The sequence below is a fragment of the Abramis brama genome (assembly GCF_963993115.1).
Source record: "Abramis brama genome assembly, chromosome: 10".
In the NCBI taxonomy this organism is placed as follows: Eukaryota; Metazoa; Chordata; class Actinopteri; order Cypriniformes; family Leuciscidae; genus Abramis; species Abramis brama.
The window spans coordinates 20,634,387-20,658,674 of record NC_139972.1 but is presented as its reverse complement, the minus strand read 5'-3'; the positions used below and the strand labels follow the sequence as shown (position 1 = coordinate 20,658,674).

General features: G+C 38.5%; 1 protein-coding gene and 1 long non-coding RNA gene across 4 annotated transcripts in view; one reads left to right on the top strand and one right to left on the bottom strand.

Moving 5' to 3' along the window:
• rtn4rl1b (reticulon 4 receptor-like 1b) overlaps positions 1–24,288 on the bottom strand; it is a 159,409-nt gene that overhangs the window by 43,743 nt on the left and 91,378 nt on the right. The gene's annotated exons all lie outside the window — the stretch shown is intronic.
• Positions 10,797–24,288, top strand: part of LOC311091163 — a 37,227-nt gene continuing 23,735 nt past the window's right edge. For both annotated transcript variants that reach the window (XR_014608011.1, XR_014608012.1), the window contains exons 1-2: positions 10,797–10,940; positions 13,934–14,059. This is a non-coding gene — a long non-coding RNA (uncharacterized lncRNA). The remainder of the gene's footprint in view (positions 10,941–13,933; positions 14,060–24,288) is intronic.

Genomic DNA, 24,288 nt, shown 5'->3' with positions numbered 1-24,288 from the left:
TCCCCGGGCACCACAATGGACACTCTTTGTGCCCGCCAGATTCAGAGGCAAGGGATAACGAGGGAGGGGAAAATAAAATGTGCTAGAAAGGAAATTAAAGAAGAGGGAAAGTTTGGCTGTGATGAACAAATGTTTTGTGATAGTTTGATTAGGTGTGTGAAAGTTATCCTCTTTTTGAAAGCTTTAAAAAGAGCTTTTGTTGCGATGTCTTTTTCACCATATGCTTTCTCTTACAAAAATAAGAATGCTTCATGATCGTTTTATTAAGTATACTTAAGTAAAGTATATTTTTAAGTGTTCTTTATGTAGTAAGTATACTAATATCAATGCACCTGAAGTATACTTGTAAGTGTACTGTTTCAATACTACTTGGGAGTAAATTGGCCCACTTTTAGCATATAAATGTATACGTTTAAGTGTACTTTAAGTGTAAAAGTAAACTTTGAGTACACAAGTTTTTCGTTTGTACTGCAACTATACTACAAGTGAACTTATAGGGATACTGATTGTTTACTAGTCAAATACTTATAGCACATTTTTTAGTTTATGAAAGTACACTATGAAGTACAGTCACAGTAAACTACTAGTTTAGAAGTTTATACTGCAAGTATACTTGTAAGTTTTCTTTAAGTGAACATAACATCATACTTTTTTTTGCACTTTATAGCCTACTATTACTAAGTTCCTATTTTTATTTTTATGTATAGGCTATATATATATATATATACTTGAAATATACCTTTAACCGTACTTTAACTCTGTCCATTTAATCTTTTTTATCAACACTTGTCAATGTGAGTAATTTTCATAAAAAAGTAACATTTTAAACAAAAAGCTGAGAAAATCACATTTTTGTCAAAGACTACATCCGGATGGGATTCAGAACGATAATCAAAACACAGATGGAGTAGATCGAGTCCATCAACACCTCCAAAGCTTCACAGTCGTTTCCTCTTCATGGGTATAACATTTAATTCGGTAACGTTAGGCAGTTTTGAACTTATATGCTATTTGATGTTTGATGATCGCCAGATCGCATTATTTAATTTGCGTAAGCAATCTTCTATCACTTGTTTCTGCTTTTGATCCAGAGATTCTGTAGTCTTTCAGAAGATGAGTAATAGCGCCCTGTACCGTATAACAGTGAAAACAAAAATTCAGTCAATGGTGGGGAAAGAGTAAAGATATACTTTCCTTATTTTTTGTTTAAAAGAAGTATACTAATAGCACACTTGAATAAACTTCTTTTTCGTAAGGGTTTACATGACTGGAATAAATTCCGCAAGCCATATATTTGTTGGACCTTTATGATTCCTGGTGGGGATAATGGACAGGGAATTTGCTGTCAGTTTCACTGTGTAACCCTCAAAGCAATAGGTTGCAGTTAATTGACTGACTGTCATTCATGTCACTGCTATCATCAACGGGAAACCCCATAACCGATAAAATCCATTATCCACATGTGTGATAACCGTGCACGCTTGCTACCCGAGAGACGTATTTATCTCTCGTGATAAATATGTAATACATATGTTGCACATTACCCTTGTTTTTGCTATAAATTGACATTTAGAGTATAGTGAGAGATGAAAAAAAAAACTGCACCCCCCTTCACTCTCTCTCATGGTTTATTAAACATTCACCACGAAAACATGCTAAATATTTGCAAAATATCTTGTCTCTTAGACATAACAGTTCATTTACAGTGAAAGCAATAATAATGCAGCGTTTATATAATTCACAGACTGTATCTCAGGTGCTACAGCTAACAAACATGACTTGGACTCTCGTCTGCATATTAAAATTGTACACATTTTTAGTCATCACTAAGACAGGCAAGCAATATTAGCGCAGAAGGATTAGCTCTATTAGCGCTTTCAATTGCGCCTACAGATGCATGTGGTGGTGCCTAAAAACAATCCCATCGGGGTCAGAGGTAGTTTTGTCATCTGGATTGATGACGGCCGCTCACTCAGGGATATATTCTACCTTTTGTATGTCATTGCTCTGTATTCCCCCTACTGATGGCTACGGGAGCCAGCCGGCTGTCATATTGATTAATGGAACAATAAAATTTACAGCCAGTGTTTACTTTATTCTCCTCATGCGAGTCTGTTTTCGAAGTATTCCTCTTTTTTTAAGCGCTACAGTAATTCTGCTGTCCTGTTCTATTGTTGTGTTGATATGGGAGAAGTAGTGATTTGTACAAGCTGTTTCCTTTCCCTCGTCCGTATGCTGGAGGAGCAGAGCTGTCTAGACCGAGCTCTGCCATCGTGGGTAGGGACTGTGTTCTGCAAAGCTCAGATGGCACATGCTATGGACCATGTGCTGTGTTCCTCTGCACTGTGACAGCCCTGATGGTGGAGAGTCGAGGTGTAGAATTGTGGTTTGGGATTCAAATGCTGCATGCATCAACTTGCACACAAGTTTCACAAGCTTCGCAGGACAGCCCATGAATAGGAGATGTCTGTGCTCATAAAGTAATTCATTTCTTTTTCTTACATGGGCTAAAATGAATTGTTATATTGCAAAGCATTTTTATCTATCATTTTTCTTTAAAGAAATTGTTAAATTACTCTGCAACTTGATTTAAAAAATGCTGAGAATGTGAATTGTCGAATGAAAAGTTGAAAGCCTTATTTGAATAAGAGGTGATCATATTTGCGCAAGTGACCAGAACTGTTCCTACCATTTATTCGACACATTCACTCTTTAGTGAATAATAATAATAAGAAAAATAATAATTTTTGAGCAGCAAATCAGCATATCAGAATGATTTCTGAAGGATCATGTGACACCAAAGATTGGAGTAATGATGCTGAAAGTTCTGCTTTGCATCACAGGAATAAATGACATTTTAAAATATATTAAAATAGAAAACATTATTTATTTTATATTTTACATATTATTTAAAATAGTAATATTGCACAATATTACCATTTTCAATTTTACTGTATTTTTGCGTCAGGTGACTCTGGGATACTCAGAGGTCATCAGGTTTCAGTTATCATTAGCTGCTTCAAGGGTCTGTTTTCAAAAACACAGTCACATTGGTTAAGGATGCTCCATGTTATCTAACATACACACAAAGAATACACAGCTTTTACCCATGGCCCATTTAGCAGAAATGCTCTCACATCAAAAGAGTGAGCTCGACATACAGTACTTGTGTTTCTCTTTAAAGGTCAAATGCCATTTTTCCCCTTTCTATTCTATTTAAAAAATAACAACAAAAAAGATGTGCATTCTACATCCATTTACCCTTTCTGACAGGAAAGATTAATTCAGAGGAAAAAGCATGAGTTCTTCACTCTATTTCTCTCCATTTCTTTTTATTTCCCAGACCTAACCTCTCATTCTAGTGGCACAGCAGAGTCTATTAATCCAGTAACCTATGACTCTCTCACTTTCTCTTGTCTTTCAGGTTTGTCCATCATTATACCATGTCTGTCTCTTTCATCTCTCTCCGTTCCCCTTTATCTGTCCCTGGATCCCCAGTGTGAGGGCCGCCCAGATGAGGGGAGTCTGAACAGAAGCTGCTGGCAGTCTGCTCATTCATTTCCCCATCATCATGCCTACTCTTTGGAAGGGTGTTTGTCTTTCTCCTCTGGCGGTTCCTTGTGCTAACAGTTGGTAGAGTGGGAACAGAAGGAAGGCTGATGGAAACTGGAGTGGTTGCTGGCTTTGATGGGAACATTTGAGACACAGGCCAGCAAGATCTGACTCACCCTGGCCAGGCTTCCATTACAGAGCCTGATCCAATCTGTGGCGGCAGAGGAGCACTGTATCTCCCCAGGGGCCATATTACACCTTCCCCTCATTGAACTCTCATCGACAGGCCTTTCTCTTGTGTAGTTAGCCTACAGGATGACATTTATACAGTAGCTGCCTGCATGTGCGCACGCTGACAGCCCTGTTAATGGCTACTTTACAGATGGCATTTACTCCACCAGCCCATTATCATCAGTACAACACAGCTTGATCACATACGGGCATAAAAAGAGCTATTGCCATTGTTTTTGGCCAGCCAATTGCCTGCCTGTGGATATTTATGCTCTGAAAACCATCCATTTGTTAAAAGCAAAGGCTTGATACAGCTGTCTTTTTGTCCCATACTGTCCATCAGCTTAACTGTAGGGAATTATGTGACAGAGCTCTTAAAAAGCTGAAATGGATGCTGAAATAATAATCGGGGGCAGAGACACAGCTGTTGTGTCCAAAACATGAATATCAGCTAATATTCTCCAAATTAAATCAGGAGGGCAGACACAGCATAACGCCGCAGCCAATTTTCAGTATTTGAGTACGAAAATTTGACATCCCTACATAGTATAATGTGCTTGTGGGTGTTGTAAGCCAGAAATGATGCTTATGATTACACGACGTTTTCACACCTGAAAGTCCGCACCAAGGTCCGAACCAAAGTTCATGTTTTGATACATTTTATATATTCGGTAAGTTTTGGTTTGGTTTCACATTGCAATTACGCGAGCGCACTGAAGAATTTTACATGACATACTTGCATCCTGTCGTCATCATCTATGTGGGCTGCATCTTGACATTGATTGGTTTGTAAACGGACGTGCGTCTGACATCAATGTGTTGTCAATTCGGCGGGTAACTTCGACAAGAATGAACGAACAGACGCATATCATTGCCACTATACTGTTATTATTACGGCATTACTACCTGCAGCACCAACTATACTCAAGGCTAGTTCAAATTCGCCAAATGAACGTACTCGTAGTGAGAACATTTTATCGTCGCTGGCAAGAAAGGAGAAGACTGCAAGCAATCCTGCGAGAACCACAGGAAGTTCCTGTAAATGGTCTGAAAGTCCAAACCATACAGAAAATGCTTTCACACTAGAAACGAACCAAACCTTTGTTCAGTTTGATCCGGACCGAGACTACCTATTTTCGTCTGACCAAATTTCGTCTGTTTGGTCCGGACTGTGGTCCGAGGGAGGTTTCACACCTGCAATTTTGATTCGGATCAAACTGAAAAGTCCGAAAATCCAGACCAAACAAGGTAGATGTGAAAGGGCCCTAAATTACATTGGCTTTTATCAACAACAACAACAACAACAACAACAACAACAACACTTAAATATCATAAAGAAGTCTGTTCTAAACCCTAGTGAAGCTGCCTAATTGTCTAGTGTCTATCTAAATGTGTATACAGCATCTCCACAAACTCACACTATTCTCTATGCCTCTTCTACCTGTTAGGCACTTTATTTCTACTTTTCGAATATTTTCTTAATTTTAATTTAAAATAAACTCCTTTCTGAAGAATGGAGAAGAATGGGTTCAGAAAAAAGGCATTCGAACTCGAGCCGGTTGCGTCAAAAGCTAACGCTTTTAAAGCCTTACTTTCCACACCACTGATCCTGTTATCAACAGGATTTGTTTTGTAATTTTTTTCAGGCTCATTTAGAAAATTGGTGGGCGGAGTTAGTGTAAATAGCCTCTGCCAACAAGACGGGCTATTTGGACTTGGTGTAAAAAGACATGCTGTTTGGACGAATAACAATTCTAAGCGTTCAAACAATACTTGTTGTTTTGAAGCTTTTTAATGTGATGTGACTAATGCATATATTTTAGTCACTGCACTAATATAAATGTATTATTATATACATGCATTCATTTATTTAATGTATCATACTTTCTAATTCTGTTCTAAATCCTAAAATCCTACATTTTCTCAATTGCAAAATTTTAAATGTTTGGGTGACAGTCGGTTTGGAGTAGAAACATGATACTATCATTAGAAGAGGCTTTCCATTTTACTTCAGTGCATGAATCTCAAAATGTGTTTCTGGCTCTCAGTGAATCAAAATTATGGAGCAGAGCATTTTCAATCAATATTTTCCAGTATTGAATAAAAAATATAATCAAATTTATAATAACATTTCTCATGCCTGCCTTCTTGGATGAACATTTCCCCTGAGCTTTTCGCAGTACATGCAATTTGACTTAAAGTAGGTATTCTAGAAGGTAGCATTTTGCGACCTGCTGTTTGGAACGGCCTTCACGTCAGGGACACGTCTGTGATTATTTAAATTGATGTCTATTTAAGCAGCAGAGTTAAAATGCACATGCTCTTGAATGTACCTAAAGCATAAAATCATCATGCCAGGGTAGAAAAATATTCCTGTTGGAACTGTAATAGAAGCTTTCAATAGCTGTTTTAAAGTAGTATGTGATGATCAGACCATTTCACACTGTGAAGATTACATACACATGCTAACAAAACCCTATATGTAGCTAAACAAACAGCTTCCACACAAAATGAGATAAAAAAGCTTTTCTTTATTGAGATCAGTGTTGCTGTGAGTATTATACAGCTGCTCACTCCAGGATGCGCCTTCTATGGCAAATGGATTGCTGAGCCTTTATTGAAAGCAATAGCTGGTTCCTTGTAAATGCTTAGAACAGTAACATTCCCCCTAGTGGTGAGTTCTCAGCAGAATGATTGAGTAAATTTTAAAATCACAATCCAAATGGTTGCCTCGGCCTCTCTCAGGATGTATTAGTCATAAGGTAGCATTTCTGTCACAAGCGCCGGGTCTCACAAAGAACCACCTTGTTAACTGATGAATTCTGGTTGTAGATTTACTCTGGGCTCCAAAGTGGCGGTTTGACTAGCTTTTATAACTGTAGTATACTCAACGCACCCCGCTGATATTTTAGGAGGGGAATGCCACTTAGGCTGATATTTACAGAGTCCTCTGGCCCTGACGTGTCCCTGCAACCGTCTGGCATTTTACTGCTGACAATTAGACATGAAGTCTCAGCATGCAGCATTGTAAACAAATGCAGCATAATGTCAAAAAACAGTGAATCTGTAATAGCCAGCCTCGCTCCACTGTAATATTAGCTGGCAGACAGTACAGAAAATACAGAGTTCACATTCTAAAGTAGACAAATGAGATCGCATTGCATTACATTGGAGATGTAATGGTGTCATCTCAGGTCAATGTGTTCCTCTCTGTTGGAGGTCAGGTATTATACATGCCAAACAGATATTGATTTAACCTCTTCTAGTAGGTTAATTTAAAATCCATTTGCAAGCATCATAAAGTGTGTTTATTGCAAAAAACAAATCATTTTCTTAATCATTGTTTTGTCTTGTTTTTTTCTGTAAAGATATTTACACATCGTATAAACGACACATTTACCTGAGAAGCAAAATTGTGCAAGTTAAGACTTTAATAGAATATATCTTGAATTAAATCTGTTCTTCGTACTGCATAGCAAATTGTTTTTAGTAGAAAACAAGAGAAAAATACTGGCTGAAGAAAATGTTAAATTTCATGTTACCTAATTTGCATGATCAATAAAGTAAACGAATAAAGTGAAACACTTTTGTTTTACCTGATTTGCATAATTTCTGAATCAGACACATTAAAGCAGACTGTGCATGCAATTTAACATGCATTCTTGTCCAGTTGAAGTGAATTGTGCTCTCTGAGTTTTATGATTATATAACTTTTTTTTTTTTTTTTTACTTTAGCTGCTTTGCCATAATTTTAAAGTCAGAGGTCTTCAAAACAAGACCCCTGCTTATCAAAAGGCAAAGGAAGATTACTCATAGTTTAATCCACATATGTGGTTCACTATTAATACCAAGCTGCTTGGACAGTATCTCTATAAAGGATTGCCAACAAGACACTTGTATCTCTCAATGGAAAACAGATCATGTTAATCCAAGAATACATTCACACCCAACTCCCTGGGAGAATGGGAATGGAGGTGTGAGGAGGAGAGATAGTAAAGTAGTTGAGGCTTCATGAGGGATCAATAGTAGGGAGGAAAAGTGGGTTAGTGCCAGTACCCCTGAGAGAGGATGTGCTGACCATAGTTAACACTGAAACGTAGTGGCAGCCATCTGGAAAGGGATGCTTGTGACAGGGAAGGGGGCAAATGGGCGGCAGGGAATAGTGAAAGGATTCGTGTTTGTGGAGAGAGCGAGAAATGATCTATGCTGAAGCAAACATGAGGAATGGAATATGAATTATGAATCTTGGACTACTGGCTTGCATTCTGCTGCTCTACCCCAGTCTGTCGGACACACACTGCAGCTCTCTGCTCAGCCCTCTTTAATCTCAGCCCTGGAGGTCATTCCTCCCTCCTTCTAGACTGGCAAGCATAATGAGCGGGAACGAGAGGAAGAGTAGAGGAGAACGGGTGGCGAATGAAGAGAGACCGAAATTAAAAGATGCCCGTTTAACACCTCCTGCCAGGCTACAGCTTTGCTATATTGGATTTTTACCATGTAAGATCAGAGGTGAGAAGTCAGAAATAATTTTTGTTCACCTCGAGCACTTTTAATGTCAAATCAAATATGTTCCCCATAAGAGGCAGGATTGTATTGTGTGATTTGCGTGTAACAATCTGGCATGGCAAATATAGTTGTCACCATGACAGTAAAAATGTAACCCCTTTAAATCATGTAATGCATGCTTCCAACCATTTCTAGGTTAAGCTTTGGTTTTTGTACAAGCTTGGTCAAGACTGGTATCAGGTGAGAAGCTTAACTAGGATGAAGCATTCGACATTCACAATATTTTCTACAAATGGTTGGGTTGTACAAAAATGTATGACCCAAACCTAACTGTAACCATGATTGTAATAGGGGAAAACACACAAAAAAACACCTCTTTCTATTAGCTGAGATATCGATATCAGTTATCATTATAATATATTGAATGCTTAATTCACACGAGAAGAACCCCCCCCCCCACACACACACACACAATAATATTTGAATATTCTAAACTAAATAAAATAATTAAGAAGTAATATAAATAATTATAATTAAAATAATTACATTTCAGAATTCCAGAAATTTTAAGAGAAGAATTTTCTTCAGGGTTTAACCAATACATTTACATCACTTTTCCTTTTTAACTCACATTGTCTACCCAATAAAATATTGTAGATCTTAAATCAAATGATAAAATGTTATAAAAAGGCCCATTTATTTTTTTATGAATTTTATGAATTAAAGATTGTATTAATTTACATGACTTTTCCAGAAATCAAACTTTTAAAATTAGGCTTATATATCCTTGTTGTATTATACATATATACAGTGGTTGAGGGGGTGAATTAAAATACGAAAAAATCTTATTTTAGCTGCTTTAGCCTAATTTTTATTTATTTATTTAAAATCAAGTTAAATCTTACATATTTGCTGAAGCTCCATTGTAGGCCCTGGCCCCATAATTATTCATCTAAAAATGAAAATTGCCATAATTTACTAGCCCTCATGTTGTCCAAAACCTGTCAATGGGGTCCAATGTTGTTTTCATCACAGTGTCCATAAATTATTCAATCCTGATGACGACTGATCTGACATGATGTTTTGTAGCTCTGATGGTCTCACTGATATGCTTTAATCCATGGATGGAAAGGGTATGCTTTAGCTAACTGCTAATGGAGCAGCATGGCTGAATGCTCAAATGCCAAGTATGCAGCTACACCACCGGGGTAGTGCAGAAGTCCTTCAGATGCAACACAAACCTGATTTGATCCAAACTTAAAAAGTACACATGCAACTTTGTGGCTTGATTCCCAAAAAAGCAAGGTGGGAATATTACGCCTGTGGCTGGAGAGCAGACCGCAGTCACAGGGGCTTTCTCTGATGATCCATTAGGCTGCTCTGGAGTCCATTTGTTGTAATCCCACCAAAGGCAGTCACTGACCTTCCCTGTGTCACATCTCTAATTAGGCTAGTTTGGATTGCTGAGCGATGGGCTTTAAGGTTAGCTTCTGAGCTCTTGTGATATGTGCCATGTCATTAATGTACAATCAGGCTCTGGGTTAGTAAGAAAAGGAGGAAGCTTCAAAAGAGCTCTTCCCTCAAGTAGATGTGAAAGTGTCATTGGTAATCGGATTGAGGCTGGAGTGAGGCATGGCCTTGAATATTCCACTGCAGGCTTCTGTGCTTTAATAACTCTCTACTACTAGAATGTAGTAGTAGTACTACTATTAAAGGAATAGTTCACACACAAATTAACATTCTGTCATCATTTGCACTCCCTCATGTTGTTCCAAACCCGAATATGTTTCTCTTTGTTGTGGAACAGTGCTCTTTTCAATATGACCAAGTGTTGTCAAGCTCTGAAAATTTAGTAGTAGTTCAAACTAAGGTTATTATAGTTTTGTTAAATTCTGAATTTATTTAAACTATTCCCGTAAGTACTAAAAAATAACTTTAATATTTGAACTACCAATGCCCACTGAACTGACGCCCAGCAACAACAGGTAGGCCTATCTTTAGCTTCCAAGAAATACAAGACCGATAGGGACAAATAATATGAGACACACTGGCAGTCCTCCACACATCAGAAAGCTCATTTCCAACGTCTGCTTTGGTTTTTAAGCCTCTAGAGATGTGTAACGCTATCATAGTTTGCATGTTTCTGCAGTGTGTGGTTTCTGAAGCATTTCAGCTGAGGTGGCTGGAAATGAGGCTCTGTCAAGTATTACAGTATGTGGCAAATTTGCTAACTCAGTCTTCTGCTTGACATGCCACTGCACTAATATGCTTGACATCGCTCAAGTGCTCATAACAACTGCAGTTTTTTTCTGAAGTTTGTAAAGGAGAGATAGACACACAGGAGAATGGCAACAGAGATGAAGGAGGAGATACACTGCAACTAGCTTTCAGATGCAGTATCTGTGGATGACAGAGCATATGAGGTAATGTGTCAAAGATAGCGAGGAGAGAGAGAGAGAGAGATCACGTTTCTTAGAGTGCAGCTGCTAGCATAATGAGGGGTGATGAATGCCTCTCTCTAATCACTCTGCTATGTTTCAGAAAAGACGAGGAAAAGTACATTAGAGAGACGTGGTGTTTTTATGCCGCGGCAGATCTTAATCAAATCATTGAGGAGCACTTGAAAAAGCATGCTATCTAAACAACAAGAGGTAAGCAAATAGCTCAAGAGCCTTGGCTTTTTAGATGCTGCTTAAAAGCTCATGGAGTCAGGAAATCAGAGAAGTCATTTGTAACCCTCTCTTTCCTAATCTGAATGCTAATGGACAGGGAGGATCTCCCAAGGAGTGATTGAGAAGGTGTAAAAGAGCACATTTGGTAGTTAATGTGAGTAAGAGTGAGCGAATGAGGGGACTGAATGGATGAAAGGGTGGGAGGATAGGGGTAGTTTTCCTATTATGAATCAAAGGAAGACAAGGCATCAATAATATATCTTGTTCAATTTCAAGGTGTAGATGAGCGCTCCCTTGGCGTGACTTCAGATAGTCTTTACATAATTAAGTTGCAATGAAGAACTTGAGAGCGGGTCTATTCTCTTATTCCGCCTGATAATGGAGATTTATGTGGAGCATAGTTATATGAATATGAATGATTTACATCAGCCGACCACTTTAAAGCAGGAATGGCAAGAAAGGTGTAAAAAAAATGAGATAAAAAATGAGATAAAAAGTTATATGAATTTCTTTGAATTTCAATTAATTTTAATTCTAATTGCTTACAGTTATATATATAACTGTAAGCTGTAACTGTTATATATATATATATATATATATATATATATATATATATAACATTAGTTTTGGTTCCTCTTTATTTTGATAATCCACTTTAGACATTCTACTAACTATAAGTAACTTTGCAACAACATGTCAACTAACTCTCATAAGAGTATTAGTACTACTAATTTAGTAGACTGTAGTAAACTGTCAGTAGACTGTTAGGTTATGGTTAGGTGTTAGGGTTCGGGTTAGGAGAATAAGTTGACTTGTAGTTGCCAAATTACTTATAGTCAGTAGAATGTCTGTTTGGGGAACATCAGAATAAAGTGTTAGTAGATATTAAGCAGACAGTATACTAATACTCAAATGAGAGTTAGTTGACATGTACTGTAGTTGCAAAGTTACTTATAGTTAGTAGAATGTCTAAAGTGGACTATCGAAATAAAGTATTACCGTAGTTTTTTAAGGGATTGCGCTGGTGCAAGCTGTTAGTAAATCTGGCCCTTGTTGTGTTGAGCTATTTCAATTACTTCTGTTTGATTAGTTTATTGCAAACAGTTGAAAGTCTGTACATTTTGCCAATAAACCTGATTTGCAATGGAGGTTGAACAATTTGGATTACAACTGTATAAATATGTGTGTGTGTGTGTGTGTGTGTGTGTGTGTGTGTGTGTGTGTGTGTGTGTGTGCGTGCGTGTGTGTGTGTGTGTAATAATAATAATAATAAGCGATTGTAAAAAAAAACAAAAAAAAACTGTAAATTGCAATTGCATCCTAATTCAAATTCAAGAACTGAATTAAAAGGGTATTCTCAATTCAACTCTGAATGTCGCAGAATCTTGCTGTACTGACCCAGCTGCTAGCTAATTCCCATCGCATCCTTCTTCGGCCCAGAGAAAATGTCCAATATTGCTCTTGATTTCGGTGAGAGACAGACAGACAAACACAGAAGAAGCTGGAAGCGGTGGAAATCAATTATGTCAGCCGTAAGAGAGAGTGGCGTACTCTCAAACCGTGCACAGCCGTCGCTGCTCTGAGCAGGTTAGCTTTAATCATCCGCACACCCTCAGTCCCATTCAGCGTCTCGCCACTCTTAGCCGTAGCCCTTAAAGCTTTTGATATGGATACGTCTGCAGCCTTTCTCACTGCTCTTTTTCAGTTTGCAGTCTCTGGTTTAAGAATTGATTGCTCTTGCTTTGGCCCTCTGAATTGCTGCCTGGAAAGAGGGGTCCCTGCTCAAAAAAAAAAAAAAAAAATGAAAGAAAAAGCTTACATCAAATCAAATGGAAATCTGGAGGAAGTAAGGAAGGAAGCGGATGGAGCCGACCTTCCGTGATAATGAAGGGCATGGTACATTCTCTCCCAGCATGTCTGTGATTCGTTATGAGGTCACCACCAGTAGTGATGGACAGGTGGCTGTTGTAAGGCTCCAACCCATAACAGTTGTGATGTAATTTTTACTTATTAATTACATGAAAAAACTATCATCAAAATCAAGGCAGAGTTGTTATTGACTAGAACTATTAAAAATAATTTTCCTTGAAATAATGCTAAAATTAAATAGCAATATTAGATGTCACCAAGGCCACATTTCTAATTAAAAATGACAAAATATTAATAAATACTGTACTATAAATACTATATTAGTATATAAATAATGCTAAAATAACATGTGGTGGGACAAAAAAAAACATAAACCATGAAATTATATAATAGAGAGGGGAGTTTTCCTTTTTAAAAGATTTTTCAAGGACATGTGGCACGTAGGTGTGTGGATGCCATCCTTAACATGACTTATTGGCAGGCATTTGCATGATAGTAAGGGATAGAAATAGAAAAGAATAAAGTCTTTAGCAGGACTGTAGTGTTCAGTCATCCTGTGTCAGCCTGAATGATTTCTAAAGTGAGCAAACTGAGCATTCTGAGATGAATGAACACAATATGGCCCTCTCGTTGCTCCCACCCTCCCAACGTCGGCCTGTCTAGACGGCCTACAATTGTAACATTACAAATCGATGACTCACCCAAGGCTCCACTCACACAGAGGTAGACACCTCTATTCCTAGTATGCCAGGAGGTTATTGAGTGCCAACCACTATCATACAGACCCTGAGTCAGCCAGCTCTCTGAACTCTTCAACATTAAACTTAGCGTAATATTAGCCCTGCATGCGCCATTAACTTGTATGCGCTTTTATCATTTATCAGAGTGGTGCGCAGCAACATCCATGACAACGTACTGCAGAGAAGTGTGTTTGTGGGAGAAGAAGGGTCATTTGAAGAGCAACACCAGCCTGGAAGAGCAGAATCTACCCATGAATTAGTGATGGTGTTGCTCTTCCTGACAGTTGTACTCTCCAGAACACACACGCACACACTCTTGCTCTCAAACTCACTGTCGTTGATGCTTAACCCGTCTTTCTCCAGACCCTGCCAGGATATTCCGTGTAGATGTGGATCATGCGCTGCCCTCCATCCACCCCTTGACACACTCGCTTCCAGTTCTGGCCTCTCCTGCCTGTGTGTTGACATGCAATTAACTGGAGCAGAAATGTAGGTTTAATATTTAATCATTCATGAAATAATAAAGTTCTGGGAAAGAGGAAGGTGTCTATTTTAGTATGCACATTTCTCTGAGCTGCAGATTCTCTCATGCGCTTTTTCTTTTTCTCGTTCACTTTTTTCCCCATTGGCCATCTCTTTTCTGCTCTCTCCAGGGTGTATGTTTATGTGCGAGAGGTAAAGAACAAATTTTTTCATGTGTATAAAAGTGGAGACAGTTAGAAGCAGAACATTTACAGGGAGATGAGGGGGGCATCTGTTTGTACAAAAGTGTCAATACAGACTTTATCTACATTTCAGTGGTATGCCCTCCCTGTGAGTTCACTGTCTTAGCTGAGCAGTGTTACAAAAATGTCCTTGAGGAACAAGGATGGGTACATGATAGTTATAGCATTGTCTTTAATTGAAGCAAGAAGTAAGAAGTTTTTAGCTTTGACGAGAAGAAAAGCTAGCTCAGTCAGTGGAGAGTTTGCACTGACAGTGATTTTAGCACTGGAGGTCACAATACTGTTGGTTGCTAGTAGGTTGCCATCTACAAATGAGATTATTTGTCCATTAAAAAATACGATGTCATTCTGTTTTGGTAAGCTGCTGCCATAAAAGGAAAATGAAAGGAGAAAATCTTTGTTTGTCTGTTGCAGCAGTGCATTATGTGTCATAGTTTAGAGCATCAATTCCTAAAATGTTAAAATAAAATATCAGCTAAACCCTTTTGACCTAAAATATTTACTTTAAGTACCCCTTGAGATTTTAAATTTAAGCCAATAGATAGCCTAAGTTATATTTAAATAATATAACAACATGGGCCCTATTTTAACGATATGAAACGCAAGTATCAAATGTGAAACGCAAGTAACTTTGTGGGCGGATCTCAAAATGGGTTGGTCTGAAGTAGCTACATTACTCATAGGTGTGGTTTCGGCGTAACGTGCAATAAACCAATCACAGCGTCATCTCACATTACCTTTAAAAGCAGGCGTGCTTGCTCCATGGCGGATGCTATTATAACGGTGGATTAACCCGCCCAAATTAGCTTCGGATAAACAGGTGTATAATAATTTGGGTAAATTTGTAAGCTAGATTTATGCCTATTTTTTCACATCTTCATGGACACCACAATGATTTCCCTCGTGTGGAATATTTTTCCTTGTAATTATGTATGGCTTGCAAAAATGTCAACTCCTGCATCTGTGTAGATGAGAGAAGCAAAGTGTATGCGCGTTTTGCACACGCTACATTATGGCCAAGCATGCGCCCTTAAAATAGCATCTGAACGCGTCACTGAAAACGCGCCACTGACTTTAGACTAGATTTTTCCTGGTCTGTGGCGGAATTGTTTTCTGGAATGCAAAATAGCTTTACCGACGTGCGTCTGCCGAGGGAAAAGTCCGCTGTGCGTCGGGTGCAAAATAGGAATGAAACATGCGTCGGTGTACAAAGTCAGATGCGCTGGGTGAAAGACAGGGCCCCATACTTGCATGTTCATTGTTCTCTAATGTCAGTTAAAGGAGCCGTATGTAAGATTGTGGCCAAAACTGGTACTGCAATCACTTTCAAATTACTGTAGAGCGGTGTATCCCCTCCCCCTCCCCCCTGACTCGAGGTTGCCAGATAGGCTGCAGGATCCAGCAGGAACGTAGGCTGCTACGTAGCTGTGGTAACTAGAGCAGAGCTGGCAACCCGGATGCTGAAACACTACTGACTTCGTGATTGGTAGATAGGTGGAGGGTGGCGCTTCAGGCCAAAACACAACATGACAACATCAACATCAGTTGAGGGCTGCACCTTCACTTTTTAAATGACAATATCCTGGCCGGACTACTGTTGTCAGTGATATAAGTATTTGAAATGAACATGATTTCTTAATGTCTAGTGACATATCAGGGCCATTTTATGATTAATTGAAATACATTTCTTACATACGGTTCCTTTAACGGTGACATGAAATGCAAGTAAATAAATCCAATAGCCTATTTTATATTGTCCAGTAAGTGTTTTATATTTATTTGTTTTTATTTTCAAATATTTCATAATTTATATGATTTAAGTCATTATTAGCTTCACGAACCACCAGGAGTTTGCAAACCCCAGTTAGTATAGAGGGCATGTGCATTTCATGGGGGAAAATGGCGTTTTGTGGATCTATATATCCTTAAAATGGACAGTTTTAATTTTTTGGCTAAACACCAACACCATTGTGTTGCACACTGTCTAGCCAGTGCCGTAGGCAGAGTTTATATTTACCAAGGTCCCACATTTGAGCTTGTTAGGGGGGTTCAGGGGCATGCTCCCCCTGAAAATTTTTATTACTCTGATTTACATATGTGCACTTCAAGACGTTTGAAGGCCAAACAAATTGGATAACAATAGCTTTAAAACCATGTCAGTGGGCAGAAGATTATTTGTCAATACCTGCTCTCTCATCATCTCCATTACTCTTTCTTTCTCTCAGTCTCATTATCTTGCTCTGTTTCTTCCCCTTCTAAAGCTGAGCTTTGACTAATAGTCTTTTCATTTTCATCTGTGTCAGTGAAGAAAGTAAACATAGAGTCAAATGATATTTATGACCGTTAACTGAAGCGTCGCGCTGCACTGGAATTCGCGCTCAGCAGCTTCTGTGAACATAAAGCCTGCCTATATTTTATTGGTCATCTCAAAAGTAGTGTTAATACTATATTAGGCAATTATTTTAGCGCGATGCTTTAGTTTATGATCAAATCAGAAAAAAATGCAGGAGCGTGGTTTCTCGCAGAAAAAGATCATAAGCAAACGTTGCGGAGTCATAACACGTCACATTGATGTCACGTGTCTTTACGGGATCTTTACGGGATGTGTGTGAACGCGTGCACAGATTCCAGAAAATCACTGGCAGTGTGAATGAACCAAAATCAAATGATCCCAAAACACATTATCAATCTCTGTATGAAAGGGACTTAAGTAACTTGTCAACTAACTCTAGGGTTAACCTTAAGTGTTAGGGTTCGTGTACTAGGATATTGCCTGTTTATTAGTACTTATAAAACACATATTAATGCCTTATTCTGCATGACCATATTCTACATCCCTTAATCCTACCCAATAGCCTACCTAAACTTAACTACCTTACTAACTATTAAAAAGCAGTATACTTACCGGTAGTATACAGTATATTTTTGACGCAAAAGTCATAGTTAATAGTTAGTTAATAGTAAGAAATTTAACATGTTTCCTCCTTAAAAACATGTTATGGTCAGGTGAACCTGAAACTAATTTATCCCATAGGCTTCCAGTTCAGGCTATAAAATCCATATGTCCTCAAAATGTGCTTTGAAATGCATATCGGAATAATAGAAGAAAATTGAGTTTTAAGTTGTAGTGCTGACTTTACAATTCTGCTAGCAAAATGTACATGCATTTTACGGGTTCCTGCATTCCCTGGGAATCAACCCAATGTTCTTGGTGTTGTTAGCATCATGCTGAGCTGAACAGGCCTGAGTGTGCATGTTCAAAATGTCATTACTGTATCTCCTCAGAATCAGAGTCACAGGTTGACTCCCTTTGCTCATTTCAAGTAGAACGTTTCTTTCACCTCAGTGGGTTCCTAATATGAGAAGTATGTGTGAGTGTGTATGGATAATTATTTTCATGTTGAGAAGGATGTCTCCTAGAAGTTATATTAAGTCGTTAGCATAGAGTTTAAGTGAAATATACAGTCTCCGGTCTTCATGAGACAGGCCCAGCGATTGATTTGCCATCTGTATGATAAACGCAAGATAGTAAATATGCTGAGAGGACAATACATCCCATTCAGCATTGAAAAGAATCAATATAATGATACATAAAAAAATCCCTTCTTGGCAGAATAATCTTTCTTTGGTAAACATAACCAAATCGTCTATAAACACAAAAGCATAAACATCAGTGAGTATCACTGATCGTCTTTTTATATCAGGATGAATCTGTTTATCGATCTGATCTGGCATCATACAGCAGGAGGCAGTAAGGAGCCCAGCCTATATCCCACACTGCTGTCAGGCCTCAAAACATCAGTAATTTAATTCCAAATAACCTCAGGTAGGAGGAAGGAAGCGAGAAAGGCTTTATTTGTTGATGACACTCTTCCTGTTGCCGTTGCCAGCAACATGAGGGCTGAGAAAGAATAGCTAACTTGCAAGCGAGCTGTGATTTTCCCAATTCCGACATTCTCATTAATTTCATGTCAACATGTTCACTCTGATTCTAATGGACAGATTCACTTGTGGTCACAGCTGACTTATTGTTTCAGCCAGTTGGGCTTCCTGGGTGAGAAGAAAGGAAGAGTGCTAGATGACCTTGTGGGTGAAAAAGCCAGGAAACACTTTTGCCACCCTGCCAACCATCTCAAAGCACACAACCCTGACACCTTCTCCAAAGAGCCTCGTGTCCTTGAAAAACTTGTCAAATCCTCAAGTCAGAGAGTGTGAGCTGACTGCCAGTGAGAAAGAGCCAATGAATGTTTTAAAGATTCCACAGTCCTGGCAGAACTGGGATTAAACCAGGCCAGGGAAGATCTGTGTATTGGACAAGAAAAAGTCACAAGAGAGCCATGCAGCTACTGGACACTTGAATGGGGCTCTTTAAACTTTCTTAAATCTTATGGTGGAACCCAAATCAGTTTATACTATATAATCCAACATTTAAAGATAGTCCAAGATAGTCCGGAAATAATCCAAATTAGTCCAAATAGTCCAAATTCCCTTCGGTGGAAACTATTTAAATGAGGAATAAAATGTTTCTGGAAAAACTTAAGACTTTATTATTAGTTTGGGAGGAGCACGTTCAGATAATCTACCCAATCGGCACGAGAGGAGGCCTATATATATATATGCGGGCCAAATTCCGAACTCGAAGCCCTCTCCTCGGACGGCATGCCAATACACATATTCCATACCCTGAATATATGTAAGTGCGAACTCGTGAATACAGTCGAGACGTATCAGAGAGTTCAGAAACAGTGCTTCCTGATATAGAAAATAATTCCCTTTGGAGTGAACTTTGTGCTTTGTAACTTTACAAACAGCAAATTTCCATACTAAATAAAGTTGAAAATGTAAAAAAGCATAATACTGTAATGTGTAGTTCTATTTCTGTTTAGTATAATTGTGTTTTGTTTTTGTTTTCCCTGTTCCCATTTTTGGCTGTTTTCCTGATCATTATTATTATTATTTTACCTTGATTACTCCCCTGTGTATTTAAGCCCTCAGTTTCCTTAGTTTCATTGTCCAGGATTGTCTTTGTTTTATGTGGTTGTGTGTTAGTTTGCTCCTGTCATCTCCTCTCTGTTCTTTGTGGATCAATAAAGACGTGTTTGTTTGTATTCTACTGCGTTGTGCGATTACTACAGCCAATACTCGTGACAAATAGGTCCTCTTTAAATTCTTATAAGCCATCCTGGCTTCCCCCTGGATATCTCCTGAGAACCCCTAGTAGGCCTTGGCCCCCTGGTTGAGAACCACTGAATTAAACTGATTTACTTGAATAATTGTTCAGGCATCTCACTGACTAATCCATTTTGAATGTAGATTTGCACATCCCTAACAAAAACAGTACTACTAGCAATGCCAAGGTCATGTGTTCAATTCCCATTTGGTGTCAAATGTAACTGCACTAACTGTAAAAATGTTTGTATTGAATAGTTTAAAAGAAAAAAAATGATATTGCAAATATTCAGATACCACCCTTTGGGAGAGCCATAGTTCCCAGACATGTTTTAGTCCTGTTTGTGGAGCTATTTAGCTTGGAGTATTGTGTTGTCTCCATTCTCTGTTTACAAAGAGTATTGACACTTTTCAAATGTTTACTTTATCTGTGGTCCATGGGGAGGATTCTGTCTAATACAATTACTTTTGTCTGCTTTGGGTTTGGTCTCTGTCTTCTTATTGAGTGAAACATTGATGTTCGCTTAATGCGGCCAGTGGTAAACACTGTAGCAACTCATTGTTCCATTAGCACTAAACAGCTGGGTCTGTTCCTCTCACCTCCTCCAGTTGAACTAACTGCTCTACGGTTCTTTGCTGTGGTATTTATATCTGCCCCTGTTAAAGGTAATCAGAAGTAGTGTTAAAGAGGACTTTCTTTTTTCATTTTCAACTTTTAGTGTGTAATGTTGCTGTTTGAGCATGAAAAAGGTCCGCAAAGTTACAAAGCTCACACAAATAGGAATTTGTTCTCTACTACATAGTAAGCACTGTTTCTGAACCTTGATTATAGTCTTGAGTTTTCTTCCAGGAACGTAGGACACAATATTCCTCTTTTAAATACTTCCAACCCAAGGCATATGCAAAATAAAGGGGCAAGGCCTGGTTGAGTTGAGTTAGGAACTGACAGTTATGGTAAGAGGTGTGGCATTTCCGAAGCAGTTGACCAATCACAACACATTGGTCAGACCAATCAGAGCACATTTTGCTTTTCGGAAGGAGGGGCTTCATAGAGACAGGAACTAAACACAGCGTTACTGACAGACAGAAAAGAAAGGTGCTGCAGATATGGAAAATATGTGAAAAATAATGTTTTGATCATTCAAGCATGTAAAAATATTCTAGTAGAGCCCATAAACAAAATAAAGACTTTGCAAAAGGGCATAATATGGCCTTTTTAATTTCAGTGGTGTACTGCCGCGATCTGTTTTGTGGATCAGAGTAGAATAGCGTAGGCACAAGAATGCACCAGGTGTGCACACATATACATATGAACAGATACATTTTGTGCCTAGTGTTTTCTCAACATTCCACATGAGGACAAAATCTAGGCATTGTTTAGCCTGACACAGCAGCTTCCACACACTAATAGCTCACCTTATCCAAACTGAATTAAAGCTGAAAGGCCTGTGGAACTCCACAGATCCCCAAAGACATTGTGCTAAAAAAGCTGGAACTGAAAAGCTTTTCTTTGGTCAATCAGTGCTGATTTGTAACACTTGCATGGAAGCATCAGTGGAACCCCATAGTTTTAGGCTGGTTGAGACTTTCAGAATAATGAATTTTTAATGAAGACCACCTGCGGTGTTCATGGTAGACCCTTTACATGAGTTCTTGCAAATTATTTGGAGTCTTGTTGGGGGGTATAGCATCTGCAGACAGTGACATATGACTTTAGTGATATATTGGTGGTTCATTATGCTAATAAGACTGTAGCCGTGATCTGATTCACACTATTCCTACGCAGCATTCCCTGCTTCCTAAACACTGAAGAGGGGATTTCTGTAGAAATTCAATTACCTTGACAAAATATATTTTGTCAAAGTATTTAAAGTTTTTAAGTAATTATTATTTGTTACAATAAATCATTGATAAATATATAATTAATAACAAATATATAACATTTAAATTACTATATATACTAGGCCTACTATTAAACTTTTTTTTTTAATAAATTAATTCTATTAATCAAGGATGCATTAAATTGATCAAAAGTATCAGTAAAGACATTTATAATGCTACAAAAGGTTTCTGTTTCAAATAAATGCTGTTCTTTTGAACTTTCTATTCATAAAAGAATCCTGAGAAAGATTGTAGCATGGTTTTTCACAAAAATATTAAGCAACACAACTTGATTTATCAAGTTATTTTATATAAATCCTAAATACAGTGCTCAGATTAAAATGATAATAATGAATATAATGTGATTTGGTTGATTTTATGATTTTATCTAAATCCTGTAAATCTTCTGATGTACTCTTGTTCTTTATGTTGTTTGTTATGAGATGAGATGAATACCCTGTGAAGTCAACTTCACTTCTAATAAGGTGATTTGAACATACCCCTTGTTTATAAGTTTGGCTCCCATTTTAGGGCTGGTGGAAACAAAATGGCAGTCTTTTATAGTCTGTAGTGCGTGCTAGTGGACGAAGTTGACTGAGCTCAGCGATGCTGCCACAGCAGGGGGCTCCGTGACTGAAACTTCTTCAGGTCATCTGCCATACTCGCATTTGTGATGAAATATTAAAGGCAGGTTGATCTCTCTCCGTCTCTCTCTGTCTCTATCTCTGTCTGTCAACCTCTTGCAGAAGCTTATAGCCGAGGTGGATTTGTCATCTCAGCAGTTCAAAGCCAAGTCCAGGCAGCCAGCATCCGTCCGGCAGAGCAGAGCTGACATATTTAGTGCCACAGATGAATGAAAAAGCTTTGTTTTGGTAGATTCACAGAGATGAAAGGTATGGAGTGGAAAGAGGAGGAGAAGGGCTGGAGAAAAGGTCAGGGAAAACTTCAGGCCAACCGACACAAACACGATTGTCACGAATGGAAGTGAAATAGTGTGAAAAAATGTGTGCAAGAAGTGCTGTGTGGTGAGTAATGGAAAGGATTGGTGCCAAAAACACCTACACCATCTCCCACAAACCTGTCACGTTGCCATAATTATATACTTTCTTTACTCATGAAAATACTGTAAGTTACTAATGATGTTACGTCATGGCTTGCAGGGGCCAAGCAACAAAGGTTTGAGGCACCCATTGTATCCATATTCTTCTTCTTCTTCTTCTTCTTCTTCGTGGCAGCCCATAGAACCATATGGTAAAAAGTTGTGAAATTTGGCACACAGATAGAGGACAGTCTGTCAGTCCGTCATGAAAAGTTTTCTGCCATATTGAATTTTCTGAAAAACCTACTTTTTCAAACTACTCCAAGGTTGTTGCTTCGATTTTCATGAACATTTAAACAGATCATCTTCAGACCATGCCAACACAGAAACATGGAATTCAAGTTGATTCGTCAAACCGTTCTTGAATAACTTGCCAACAAATTCAACAAAGACCTCGCTAAAATGAATGTGAGGCTATATCTCTGCAACGGTTTAGCATATTCAGACCAAGCTTACTGTGTTACTGTGTTAGTATGACAACCATGACCTGAGGATACCTGCACAGTTTCGGCGCAGTACCACCTAGTGTCAGGAGATATGGCTATTTTTGGCCAAAAATCACAAAACTGGTCAGCATGCTGAGTTGAACAATTCTCCATTTTCCCATATCGGCCATTTTAAATTTTGATGTAAAATGCTATATTTTACGGATATTTTACATTGACGTATTGTGACAGCCTCTGTAATTGTCATCGGTACAATGCCCTGAAGGTACTCAAAAAGTTTCAAGACATTATTAAACATTATTATTAAAAACCGCAACACTTGTTACTTAAAATACATCACGCCAACACTGTTTGGGAATAGGAAACATCTCATTACATGTTTGCCTCAGCATTTTTCGACATCAAGTGTCTCAGATGCAGCCACTACAGACTTATTAACCACTGTAGCATACAGTTTTAACCCCGTGGCATACAGTATGTGAAACATTTTTCTTCTACTTCTCCCCATCTTTCTTTCACCCTGTTCAATCTCCACATTATGAAGTGTTCCTGTCATTATTTCTGATGACTCTTTTCTGCCAGACATCCCAGAGCTCACCTGTTCAGCCCACTCTACACAAGAGAGAGCCAGACCAAGTGATGCATTAATGGAGGGACGAGAGAGAGAGAGAGAGAGAGAGAGAGAGAGAGCACAGAGGAAGAGAATGAGAAGAGAAATCTGATCAAATAAGCCAATCATGTGTGGAGCAGTAATGAAGAGCCTGGAGGAGCAGCCTGCGTCCTCTCTCTCCAGATGCGTGCAATATATTTTGTGTTGCGATGAGGAGATGAAGGGAGTTTATGGAACTTTCCATAATTGCTTCTGATAAAGGTTTAAAGCAAACACAGTGAGTGAAATGATGGGAGAGAAACTTTTTTCCCCTTGCTCGTCTCAGTGAACTGAATCCAGGAGGGGGAAACATTAGAATCTCGTCATCTCAGCAATGGCTGCTCAATTTACTCAGTCTCCAGCCTTCTTTGGGGTCAATTACACTCTATTTTCTCAACGAGCACTTCAATTTCTTTGTTAACATTTTATATCTGTTCGTACCCTCTGGCCTAATAACACTTGCTAAATTAACTTCTGATGGAACCCGCGTATTTAACAAAAAGCTTGAGCTTCGTTCCGGCATACAAATCTCGGATTTAAAAAAAAAAACGAGCAGCAATAGTCCATATAAACAAACTCACTTTTAGCATTTAATCCTGTCATGTTAATCTGACATGTTCTCTTAACCCTTAACCGATGGTTTAATCCCATTTCCGGCATTGGGGGCATCTCATACCTGCTGCATTTTGCATGGATTCTGTCATTTTCTATCATCTGTGACATCCTTTCATTTCCCTATGAAAAACTGC